Below are 11,879 nucleotides of genomic sequence, written 5' to 3' on the forward strand. Positions count from 1 at the left end.
ACAATGATTCTCTCACGCTCTCAACATGCGATTTACTCAAATCATTCTACACATCATTGACACATCGAAAATAAACCAAAAATATTAAATCAATATGAAGTACAGATCCAAGAAACCTCATGGACTGCATATACGCTTCAAACAGTATTCTACTCAGATATGAACTCCGATTAAGATTCAAAATAATCTTATGTATGCAACTAAGATTCAATATAATCTTATGAACATAAAAATGCAATTGGAACAATAATTAAGCCAAACGTATGCTTCTAGACCCCTTGTACAGTCGCACGATTCCTTGGGTTGGCCCACACTCTTATCGGCCGCTCGCACCCTTTATGGATCCACCACGTGTACAGTCATACGTATACACGTACAGACACCAGACAGCACCTTTTGAATTTGCTACGTCTACGTCCGTGGCACAGACATACGTACATACATACATGCATACATACATACATACCGACAGCAAGCAGAATTAAATACTCTGGAAACTCCAGACAGCTCTAACCAGCTTCAGATAGCTCTAGACATCTCTAGTAAACTCTAGTCAGCTCTAGTCTTAGTCACAGTCACAACAACAGTGACAGTCACAATCATAGCTACAGTCACACTCAGCTACAATAAAACCAAATTGGTCATAATAATAGTTTCTGTAAAATTTCAAGATATATGCCTCTCATAGCGACTTGTAATTCAAAGTTCAAATCTGCGCTGTAATAAATGCATTATTATTATATGCTCATTTCCCCCCCCCCCCGTTTACTTTACATTGTCGGAATCGTTCAGTATTCCCCGATACTGAACGCGCGCGACAATACACATATAGCATTCATGTGAATAAAGGAACTACTTTCTATTGTAAACAAACAATGACGCAGACACCAGCATTTTTGATCTGTAAACAAATCATATACACTCACGTAAGAGGCTCTTTACGCTGTGGTTATTTAAATTTGTTTCTGAATGAACTAAAACATGTTTCGTGGACTGCAACACAAAAAAACCCAGCTGTTTTGGCACATTCCGCGTTGATACAATGTTACAGAATTAGGGTAGCTACATTATATAAAATACGAACGATTTTGTCCTTACAAATAACATGCAAGTGACAAGAAATATACTGTATTCTTTATCTGGTGATAAGAATGGCAAAATAAAATATACTTACCGTTTTACATCCTGAATTTCTTCAAAATGTTTTTCTTAATTCTGCAAATCCGAATTACATGAGCCATGTCATAGGTTTTCAATCTGGATTACACGTTTCGAAAGTGTGCTGTAATTTCGATGATAAGTGCAATTGCATCCGCCTTACTGCACTGAAAATGAAATACACATTAAATTCCATAGCGTCTTTTTGAAAATTGCAATTGAAAGACTTCATATTTTCCCACGTTATGATTTCAAACATTCAATGACAGAAACAGAAGCACATTTGCAGACGTAAACACGCTTCTCCCGCGCCACTTCAATCCGATGTATTTCATGTATAATTTGCACAGATGAATCCAGTCCAAAATCACAAACTTTCGTCGAATCGAAACAAAATACCAAAATATATTCACTCCAGATCAAATGGAAAAGTCATTGCAATGCGCATTCATTCACAATATGACTGCAAATTTCAATTTTAACTAGACACGCCATTGTCGAGCGCGTGACTAAGTTCAAATTTATCTGGGCGGAGCTATGTGCGCATTAATAATGATGTCATTTTGTAATGTCAAATCTGCACTTATTTATTTAGTATGGAATACTGGATTAATTCATTTACGTTGTTTCTTGTAGTGTATTTTGTTTATATAATTAAACCTTAGGTAAAATAAAAAAATGAGCATATAATAAGAAGGTTACTGCATTTGTATGGGAAAATATGAACTCGTTTTGTCGGAAGGATATACTGCACAAGTTCGTGCAGTATTCATTCCGAAAACTCGTTCCTATTTTCCCATACAAATGCAGTAACCTATAATTAAGGGATAAGACATAACAAACCGAATAAGTTTTGCATATCAAATGAAATGTAAATTTAACACTTACCCCTATGGCTGGAGAACAATGGATAGCGTACACTCCTTGACGTGATCCAAAACGACCAGTGTCGGTTTAGATATTGATCTTACTTAAATCCAGAGGAGAGTGAGCAAACGTCAGGGTAAAATACCCCTGCATATCGTGTTAATAATGTCCTTTTGTCGCAAGTAATTTCTGGCGAGGTACATGTTAAAACAGTCGCTTACCTGGAAAAACACGTATTCACCCTAGATAACGTTGTACGCATGTACAACGAGAAATAGTCAAATAGTTCTAAGGCAAAACCAAGTTATTTTTTTGCCTAATTCTGTGACAATTATAATTTATCAAAACACAGCTTACGATATGATTTTGACAGCTGCTAAATGGTGCCATCTAGATTTGGGATAACTAGTGTGTTCGATTCTACTGTAAGAAGAGTTTACAAAATGGTTACAAAATCAAATAACCTGTACCGTATAGCATATGCAAGTGACACATATACGCACAGCAAAAGGAAATGGAAAAGGAAGACACCTTTATCTTGACCTATCTTTATGCTATTCAAAAATCATAAATATTTAAGTTATAAATTAAACATTAATAACTAAATACCTAACAAATATGATCACTCCTCTTTGTATTATTAGCAACTCGCTCGTGATTTGACTAAAAGTAAACAAAGCCACAATATTTAATGCACATTTGTGTGCTTTGAATTTAGTTAAACTTACACTCAATCAAAATGTCGTATTATGTATACGTACTTTCAATACATTTTGGAATATAAAAAAACAAAACAACCAAATCCAAAGACAATATAACCCAGCAAGATAATCTATTTTCAAAACACTAACATCAGAAGAGATTATATCGCTAAGAAAATACAGTATCTAGCTAAATAGAAACTAGCTCTAATTATTCTGTCTCCAAATTCAGTTAAGCTTGAACAATATATCATTTTAATGACGTAGGATCAATAGCTGAAAGAGCACGAATATAGTAATAGTTTTACAACAATAACTTCTTCAACAAATAACTATCTGAAATGAAGTCAAGTAATTTAGCAAATGTCCTTAGTAATGGAAATTAGACTTCATACATGTTGCCAAATCAACGCCTTGAAAGAAGGAGAAATACTGCCTTTGAGACCTTTGGTTTACATGCGTATGCCATTTCTATTCCATACATTGGCATACAGTCCGCAGAAAGTTGAGCTGGCTCTGGCAATGCAGAGGTTCAATTCGTCGTCAACAATGAAGCTCTCGGACAGTGTGCTACCAAGGTAGGTAAAGCGGTTCACTACGTTGAGTTTTTGGGCCATTGACAGTGATGTTGGGTTCAACATGGGGCTTTCCAAGGGCCGGCTGATACAGGACTTTAGACCGAAGCTTGTGCTGGAGCTGGAGAACTTGTCAACGCTGCATCGCAGGTCGGCGTCTGAGTCAGCGTTTAAGGCAAAGTCATCCGCAAATAAGAATCCATTGATCGTATTTGTTATAACCTTGGCTTGAAGCCTCCATGGGTTGAACTGTTTTCCATCTGTACAGTATCTTACTTATGCCGAATCCAACATCTCCGTCTCTGAAAGCATTAGTCAACATGGCGGAGAACATTAGGCTGAACAGTGTCAGTGCCAGAACACGCCCCTGCTTAACGCTATTCGTTACTGGGGATGGCTCAGATGTCTCTTCATTGCCCTGGAAAAGTGCCTGCATGTCGTAGTGGAATGGATATAAATTTTCTAGGGCATCTATACTTCACCATTACCTTCCACAAGTCTTCTCTGCTGACAGTATCAAATGCCTTTTCATGTCGAGGTAGATGGAGAAGAGGTTGGCGTTTTGCTCTTGACATTTCTCTTTTAGCGCCTCACAGCAAACACCATGCCAAATGTCCCTCGTTCTTTTCGGAATCCACACTGGCTTTATGGCAGGAGTCTCTGGTCAACGTGCTTAGTGAGGCTGTTCAGTAGGATTCTGGCGAGTATATTTCCTGCAATTGAGAGCAAGTATATACCCCGGTAGTTGTCGCAGTCCGAGCGGTTACCTTTGCGTTTATACAGATGCATTATGGAAGCGTCTTTGAATTCCTGGGGGATCGTCTCTTGCTGCCACATCAGTGAAAACAGATGGTGGAACCTTTCTATTAGGTGTACTTCTTTGTAGACGTCAGCTTTGATGGAGTCGGAAACACGGGGTTTGACACTGGAGAGCAGATATATCTCTTTCTGTGTATCGAGCAAAGTTGGGGGTCATCCGGTGCTTCGTAGATGAGTACTATCGGGAGACAACTGATAGCTTGATCACTTATGAATGTAGGGCGATTCAGGACGCAGTCAAAGTGTTCAGCCCAAAGTTGAAGAATCTTCTCATTGTCAGTAATTAGTGTGTTCCTGTCAGCGCTGAGAATGGGGGGGGGGGATGATCCAGAGGATGTAGGTCTATACACTTCATTCAAGGTGTAGTAGAAGTTCTTCGTGTCCGGACTGTCTGCGTAGCACTGGATCTCATCAGCTTTGTTGCTCAGCCATGTGTCTTGCATCTGATGCAGTTTCTGCTGTATAGTTCTGTGTATGTTGTTGTACGCCTCTTTCTTAGCGGTGTACTTGGGGATGTTGTGGTATGTTTGATGGAGGCGGTGTTTTTCATGTAGCAACTGCTTGGTCTCGTCGCAGTTCTCATTAAACCAGTCTTAGTTGTTTCTGGTTGAGGGTCCTAGGATTTCCGATGCTGTGATGTAGATCAGCTCTCTGAATGCTGAGCAGAATGATCTCCACATTCTGATTGTACAGAGGGTGGATATCAGACGTTCTTCCAGGGCATCCATGAGAGACTGTTTGGTACTGGTACGTGTCAACTTGGTGATGTTTGGTCGTTTAGGAGCCTTCTTTCCCTGCGGGTGTCTTTTGGGCTGAATGCAGATGCTGAGCTTGGCGATGATGAGGCGGTGGTCCGTCCAGCAGTCGGGGATGCACAAGGACTTGGTTACACTCAGGTTCTGCCTGTCCGTCTTCCTGATAATAACGTAGTCGATGATTTGCCAGTGCCTAGATCGAGGATGTATCCATGACGTCCAGTTTCGGGTAGGGAGGTGGAAGACTGTATAGGTGATCAGCAGTTCATGCTAGGTGCACGTCTGGAGCAAACAGAGACCATTGCTGTAACTGTGACCCACTCCGTACTTTCCTAGCACACCATCCCCGGTAACGTGATCACATCCTTGCATTGAAGTCACCAAGTATGACTAGCTTATCAGCCATTGGAACACCAGAAATGACGGGGTGCAGATCCTCATGAACGTGACCTTCACTTCACCCGGGTTGGTTAAAGTTGGAACGTAGTATCTCATGATGGTAAGGTGATTTCTTTTAGACAAGAGGGGGAGTTTCATGGTATTGAGTATGTAGTTATTCCTTTGGGAAGTCCAGCCAATTTACCAATCAGTGCGGTACTCACCGCAAAGCTGTAACCAGCCTCGCGGAGCTCTTCACTTCCTCAAGCGCTCCGAAAAAAAAGTGAATCCGAAGCCCCTTTCACAGATTTCTCCTTCTTCTGCAAACCGGGTCTCGCTCAAGGCAGCAATGCCCACGTTGTATCTGACGATCTCCTTTCCTATTAGGGCTGTTCTCTTATTGGGTCTTTCCCCGTCGTCTCTGTCCAGTAAGGTGCGTAAATTTCATGCCACGCGTGAGAGGAATAATCCTCATTTTGTTCTTTGTATTTCTACCGCTGGAGTAGGGCCTCTCCAGCCGCGGTAAGCTGGCTATGGATGTTTAGAGCAGGCCCTATTTAGGGTACCTTTTCGCGCTTCTTCCTCGAGCCAAAGAGATGAGCAGTGCATTCCTGAAGAGGGATGCTCAGTCATTAAGGGCTGTGTGTGCCGGACTCCACTGCTGCTCCGTGTCAGTGGTGAATGATCCTATTAGCCTGAGCCGCCTGCGTGCAGGTTTGCAGCTACGGCTGCCAGTGTACCCACACCTGCCGCTTCGTCGCTTGCCTGTCACCACAGGACTAGTGGATAATGAAATGGGATGGGTGTATGACAAGAGTGACTTGAGCAGTGACTTTGTTTTAAGTGAGGAAGAGTTGCTCAGTTCGTCGATCTCACTTTCGCACCTAAAACCATATGTGTCCAGCAGTATGACAAAGGCGAGGTGGCCGGAGACGGAGTTGAGTGCATTGGATGACCGGAACGTCCGACGTGTCTCGTCGAGCTTTTAGCACTCCACAGCGCTTTGTTGGGAATCGCCTTTCAACCCGTTGACCATCTGTTGATTTATTGACACAGGCTGCCGAATCAAGTCTTCACATTCTAAGTAGGCAAAGCCTAATTCACTGATGGTTTAAGACCCATGGGTTACACTCAGCCTGGTTTAGCCGTCCAGTCGAGGCCGTTTTCCGAAATGTGGTCGCTGCCAATGCAACAGATTCTTGGAGCCACAGGTGAGAGCTGAGTACCAAGCCAAGTGAGGACAAAAGGTGACTAAAATGTGTCTAAATGAGAAAAGTTTGACCCAATGGTAAGTAAGAAATATAATGATGTTTAACTCTTTAATTCAATTAAAAATGTCCTTTTGAAGACGTACACGTTAGAATCCTAATTGACAATACAATAATTGCAAAGCTATAATGCAGGTACTAAATTTACGTGCAAATCGTCATCAGGTTTGACAATCCAATTTTCCAAGATATACAAATGCATCAAGATTGCTAGAAAACCTTCCTATATATTTTATGAACTTAGACAAAGGGGTAAAACACTTGAAACACGATTTGAAAAAAGTAGGGCCACATTAGAACTTTAATCTGAAGTTTTCGTCTACTATATATCATTAACCATTACGCTAAATATCATATGTATTGGATAGGCGTGTTCTATTTACACTATGTAGCCTATGCTAATTTAAACAAATGACAAAATGACCAACACAATGCTCCTGCGCGTGTCACTTCATAAAGTATTCGAATCGTTCGTTTTCATGTTGGTTTTCAAAACATTCAAACTATTATTTTAATCCCATTTACAGGGATAACTAACCGACGGGTTGATGGATGTATGGGTACACTTAACGATATAATTTAGACTGTGCCACTCACTATTATTCATGGACGATACTGAGAGGTGAAGACACATACAACGCACATACAAGAGACATACACATATCCTAGTTAACACGCTGTTACGTACTATAAGTTATATTTAGGACAAAGGAGTGGTGTGGTGGCTTTCTATCACCAGATGAACTATGTATTAAGTGTAAAGTTTAGCAGCCACTCCTCTTTACCGGGTCCAGGGAATACGTTTATAACATATATTGTAACGAAGACCGAATGAGCGCATGATTAGTTTTCTTTAAACCCTAGTTTTAAGAACTTTATTTCAAACGCCAGAAAATCGAATAATCCAAGCTTTGAAGAAATTAAATTTAAAATTTTAAATTATTCATCCTTCTTCCTGCATTTAAATGGCTCCACTGTCGGAGTAGTTATTATTGTGTTACACAATAATATAATGGGGAAGTATATTATGACGCAAATATTAAACATCTAGAAAATACTAGTTTGCAATTGGGATAGTTTTCAAACATATATTAGTCAGAAGTGCGCACGTTGAAAGAATACAGAATGGCATTATATTAGGTGGAATAAAATTGTATCATATTCACAATCAAAAACATTTGATAGAAATGTCTTCGTCCCTTTATACTTGATTATTCTTCATCTGAGGTTGATTATGATAACCATATCTGTAATTATACTTCAAGGAAACTGATATTATTATTTGTAAAACTGACAAATACTGTTGAATGGAATGGTGATATTCAGCACTAGTAATAACTTTATGAAGATTAGACCTAATACCTTGAGTAATATTGATTTACATACCTATTATTATTATCATTATATAATTACATGATACCGAAGTTATATATTATGGGGATATATGTGTTAATTTGTTCAGGATTATCATCCGCTGGTACTATGTATGAAACTAAACAACGTGATTCACGCAGGCTTGTCATGCAATTTCGTCGAGTCATGTTGAGTAGTGTAACTTTGGGACTTTTTACCAGATTTTGTTTCTCTTACTTTCTTTCCCTGAGGGCATATTGTCTATTTATATTAATTGTTCCTGAATAGAATGCTGACCACTTGCAGTTTTAACCGAAATCAGTTGATTTATCAAGAATCGTGTTTTTGAACCTCATAAATGACAATTCATCTAATGTTTGTGTACGAATGCAGATTTGACTATGCGATAAATTCGGAGGTTTCCTTTGCCACATTAAAGCAATGAAAATTTTAATTATATTTTGTTCTTAATTTATTTGGGATAGTCTTGTTGTGCTATTTTTTATTTTCATTTGTGTTGCTTTTGAAACATGTCAACACTCTTATCAGTATGTCCTATTGACGAATCTGTCGCTGGTGAAGATGGTCAATTTACTCATTAATTCAGTACTTTACAACTGGTCATGCTTTATTTTGGATAGTCCCGACCGCTAATCATAATCATCTTTATTTATCTTCATTATATACTGTATTTATTAATATGCTGTTATCTTTCGATTTAGCATATTTCCTGTTCAATATAATTTATGCACCTCATCGATTCTTTTTCATCGTTTGTGTTGCCTTTTTTATCATTTACGTTGAATCGAACTGTGTTGGTTTTGTTTTAATCATGCGGTAAATCATATGGCTATATAACCTCCTGATCAAACATTTGCAGACCATATGTGGTTGCGTCTTTTCCACAGGACTTGCTCATTTCGTGCATTACCGTGTCAACCTAAAGTGGTCACCAAGTACTGGCTGGTCCAGTATGTCGTCGGGTTAGATTTTGGTACTGACCAGAAGCAAGAATGCCTCGAAATATGCCAGCGATGGATTTAAAGTTAGGCTCAAGATTAATGTGTCACGTTAACTGAATGGAGTCCAAAGGAAACACTAAAAATGTCAGTACACATATAAATTCCGAACTGTTGATTTATAAAAATTTTTGCAACTGAAGACACTGCATCCAAACATGTCATGCAGGTTTTTGAATATTCATACAATGCTTTTTTCATCAAGAGCAATTGTGTTCTTTCGTTGCAATCGAAATACATTATTAATGTAATGTAGTCCCTTTTAGGAATGCTTATGCGGTGTAACTAATCACCATGCAAAAATATTTGTGCAGATTCGAGTAGCCTTATCAAGCTTTCCATTGGTAGTATCATTTTTTAAAATTTACTTTACTGTGTATGCAGCTATTTTCTCCAATAACTTTGTGCTTAGCTTCAATATATACAGAGTGAATGTTTTAGCTCTATATTGATATAATACGCCATTACGTTTACCTTTGTCATACTTGCATATGTGTTGTCATTCAAAAACTCAAAGTTGATTGACCCTTAATACCTCGCATATATTTACGTCTCTTCAGTTATAGGTGTGTGCCTTTATTGGATAATGTCCAACGTGTGTTCTTATTTTTTAGTTGCAATAGGTTTTTAGTTAGACTGCACCTGGCGCGTCATTATTTAAGAGATATGTCACTGTTTTGTGCAAAATACAATCTACAGTAAGCATGTATTGTTACATCTGACAAGATTTCAGTCTCTTTATTTGTTGGCTCATGACTGAGAATCCATGTATGGAATTCATCTGCTCAGCGAAGTAGGCAAACGCATTCGTAGCAAGAACACCCGACACCCCGTTTGTTGGCTTGGTAGCAATATCTTCACTCTCAGGCAGTTTTTCTCAGATACTTTTTTCTATTTAGCTAAAGTTTCATTCTTGGTATTTCTGTTTGCGCGAACAATTAATTCCCTCGGTCGGCACAAATGGCCTCAGGAGATCAAACATTTATTGCGTAATCTACGAGACTTGTAGTTAGCATTGGATTCTCCGTCGTAGTCAATAACATTTTCTTTGAGTGGGTCGAGGATAAAGGGCAAAGCCCTTGAAGAGGCAGCTTTTATATGCTTATCCTAAATTTGGCTTGTCATTGCAATGCGTGTTTGTGTAAAGCACGTGGATACTAGTAAATAAAAGCTGGCTGACATTATCATTATCCAAATCTTGCCATCTACTTTATTATTTCTTTCTATAATATTAATGTATGACTTTTATGACAGAAAGTAAATTTTAGATATTTTGTTTTTTGCTGAGCCCAACTGCGGCTACTGTCTGCAATGTCCATTTTATTTAATTTACATGTACGACTACTAAAATCCTAAGGATGGTTGAATGTAAGTTTATTTAAATTTGACTTGCCACTGTAAAGTTCATTCTCATAACCTACAGGCATACTCATTACTAGCAAATACACTACAGAATACTCATTACTAGCAAATACACTACAGGCATACTCATTACTAGCAAATACAACTTTAACCCAATAAAACTATAAACTCTAATGTTGCAAACACTCTCTAAATGAATTGCTGGGATACAAAATAATCATTAACTTTCACCTTCAGAACGATGATGATCAGTATATACGTTTGATTGATGCAATATTAACTATGGGGAAAATCGTGAGCTGCAACATTTTCTGGATTTACATGTGGTTAAACATGTATTTTTAAGTTCGTACCAAAGCGACAGCTGCTAAATTCTGTAATGAGTTTTCAAAACCAAAGTCTTAAAAGGATTGCAAATCCATAGATAAAATATGATTTTTAACTTTTCATTACATCCAGGGTTAACACTGAAAAGGTTATTTTGAAAACATATTATACTTTGATCATCAACCAATCCTTGCCAGTCAAACCCATCTTTAGGCCATTATATATTCACCCATTTCTAGACTTGTTCCCATTCGTCCACCTCATTACCATCTGAGCTTCTCTTCAGAAAATTAGAAATAATATTTAAAAAAAATATGTCTAATCAAGAATTACTTTGCATGCTACCATCTTTGATTTCTCTTCAATTGAACATGAGATATATTATAAGCGTTGTCGTATTGTTCAATTAATGAGTCAAATGCCAATCTGACAATCTATAATGGCCCGTAGTACTGTAGAACAGGAGATTTAAGTGGTAGAAAGTGCTAAATATTCATCCAGAATGCATATGTTTTAAACTAAGGTAAGGGATGGCATAACCTGATTAAAGTAAACATTTTTAAGTTCCACAATATTCACTGAATGACAGTGGTTGAAGATAAAGTCGGTAATATAATACGTACGATGGTACGTAGTTTAGTGATGAAATATGTCACATAATTTATAACAAACAACTAGGACATATCAAATGGGTGACCACAATTAGTCTCTAAATGGTAAATTGTCCAAATGTTATATGTATGACTGCGTATTACAATGCGCAAAACTTGAATACTCAAATCTACACACTGGATACAAGTAGTAGAATTAAATGGGGTTTCTGGCTATATATTTTTGGAAATTGATGTTGGCATTTTCTTGCTGCGTGATGTCCCTAATTACAATTGTGTATCACTATTTTGGATCGTTATGTATTGTATTGTACATTTATAGTTGTGCTTAATTAGGGTTTTAGCTTTGTCGTGTCCATGTGCGAGTGTGTGAATGCCGTCTGTGAAGTATTATTTTCATCAAATGGGCATAGTCATTTTATTGATGAGGGTCGTTGATATTTTGTGTTGTTGTGAAAGTGCTTATGGAGTAGTAATGGAGGTGTTCGTGTAGTGGTTGTGTGTAATGTTGGTTTGTGGTGAGTTTGGTGATGACTGTTTTTTGTTTTACTCGTTTGGTTTTGTTCATGACTGTACCATCTTCAAGTGTCATACATTACATTTTGGCTCGAAGTCCGATACATTTCTTGACGGGTACGCCCTTAGTTTCATCTTTGAACTTTTCTAGCATTTTGTTATTATCGTCG

The sequence above is a fragment of the Sinohyriopsis cumingii genome, chromosome 9, assembly GCF_028554795.1.
Source record: "Sinohyriopsis cumingii isolate HCF-2022 chromosome 9, ASM2855479v2, whole genome shotgun sequence".
Classification (NCBI taxonomy): Eukaryota; Metazoa; Mollusca; class Bivalvia; order Unionida; family Unionidae; genus Sinohyriopsis; species Sinohyriopsis cumingii.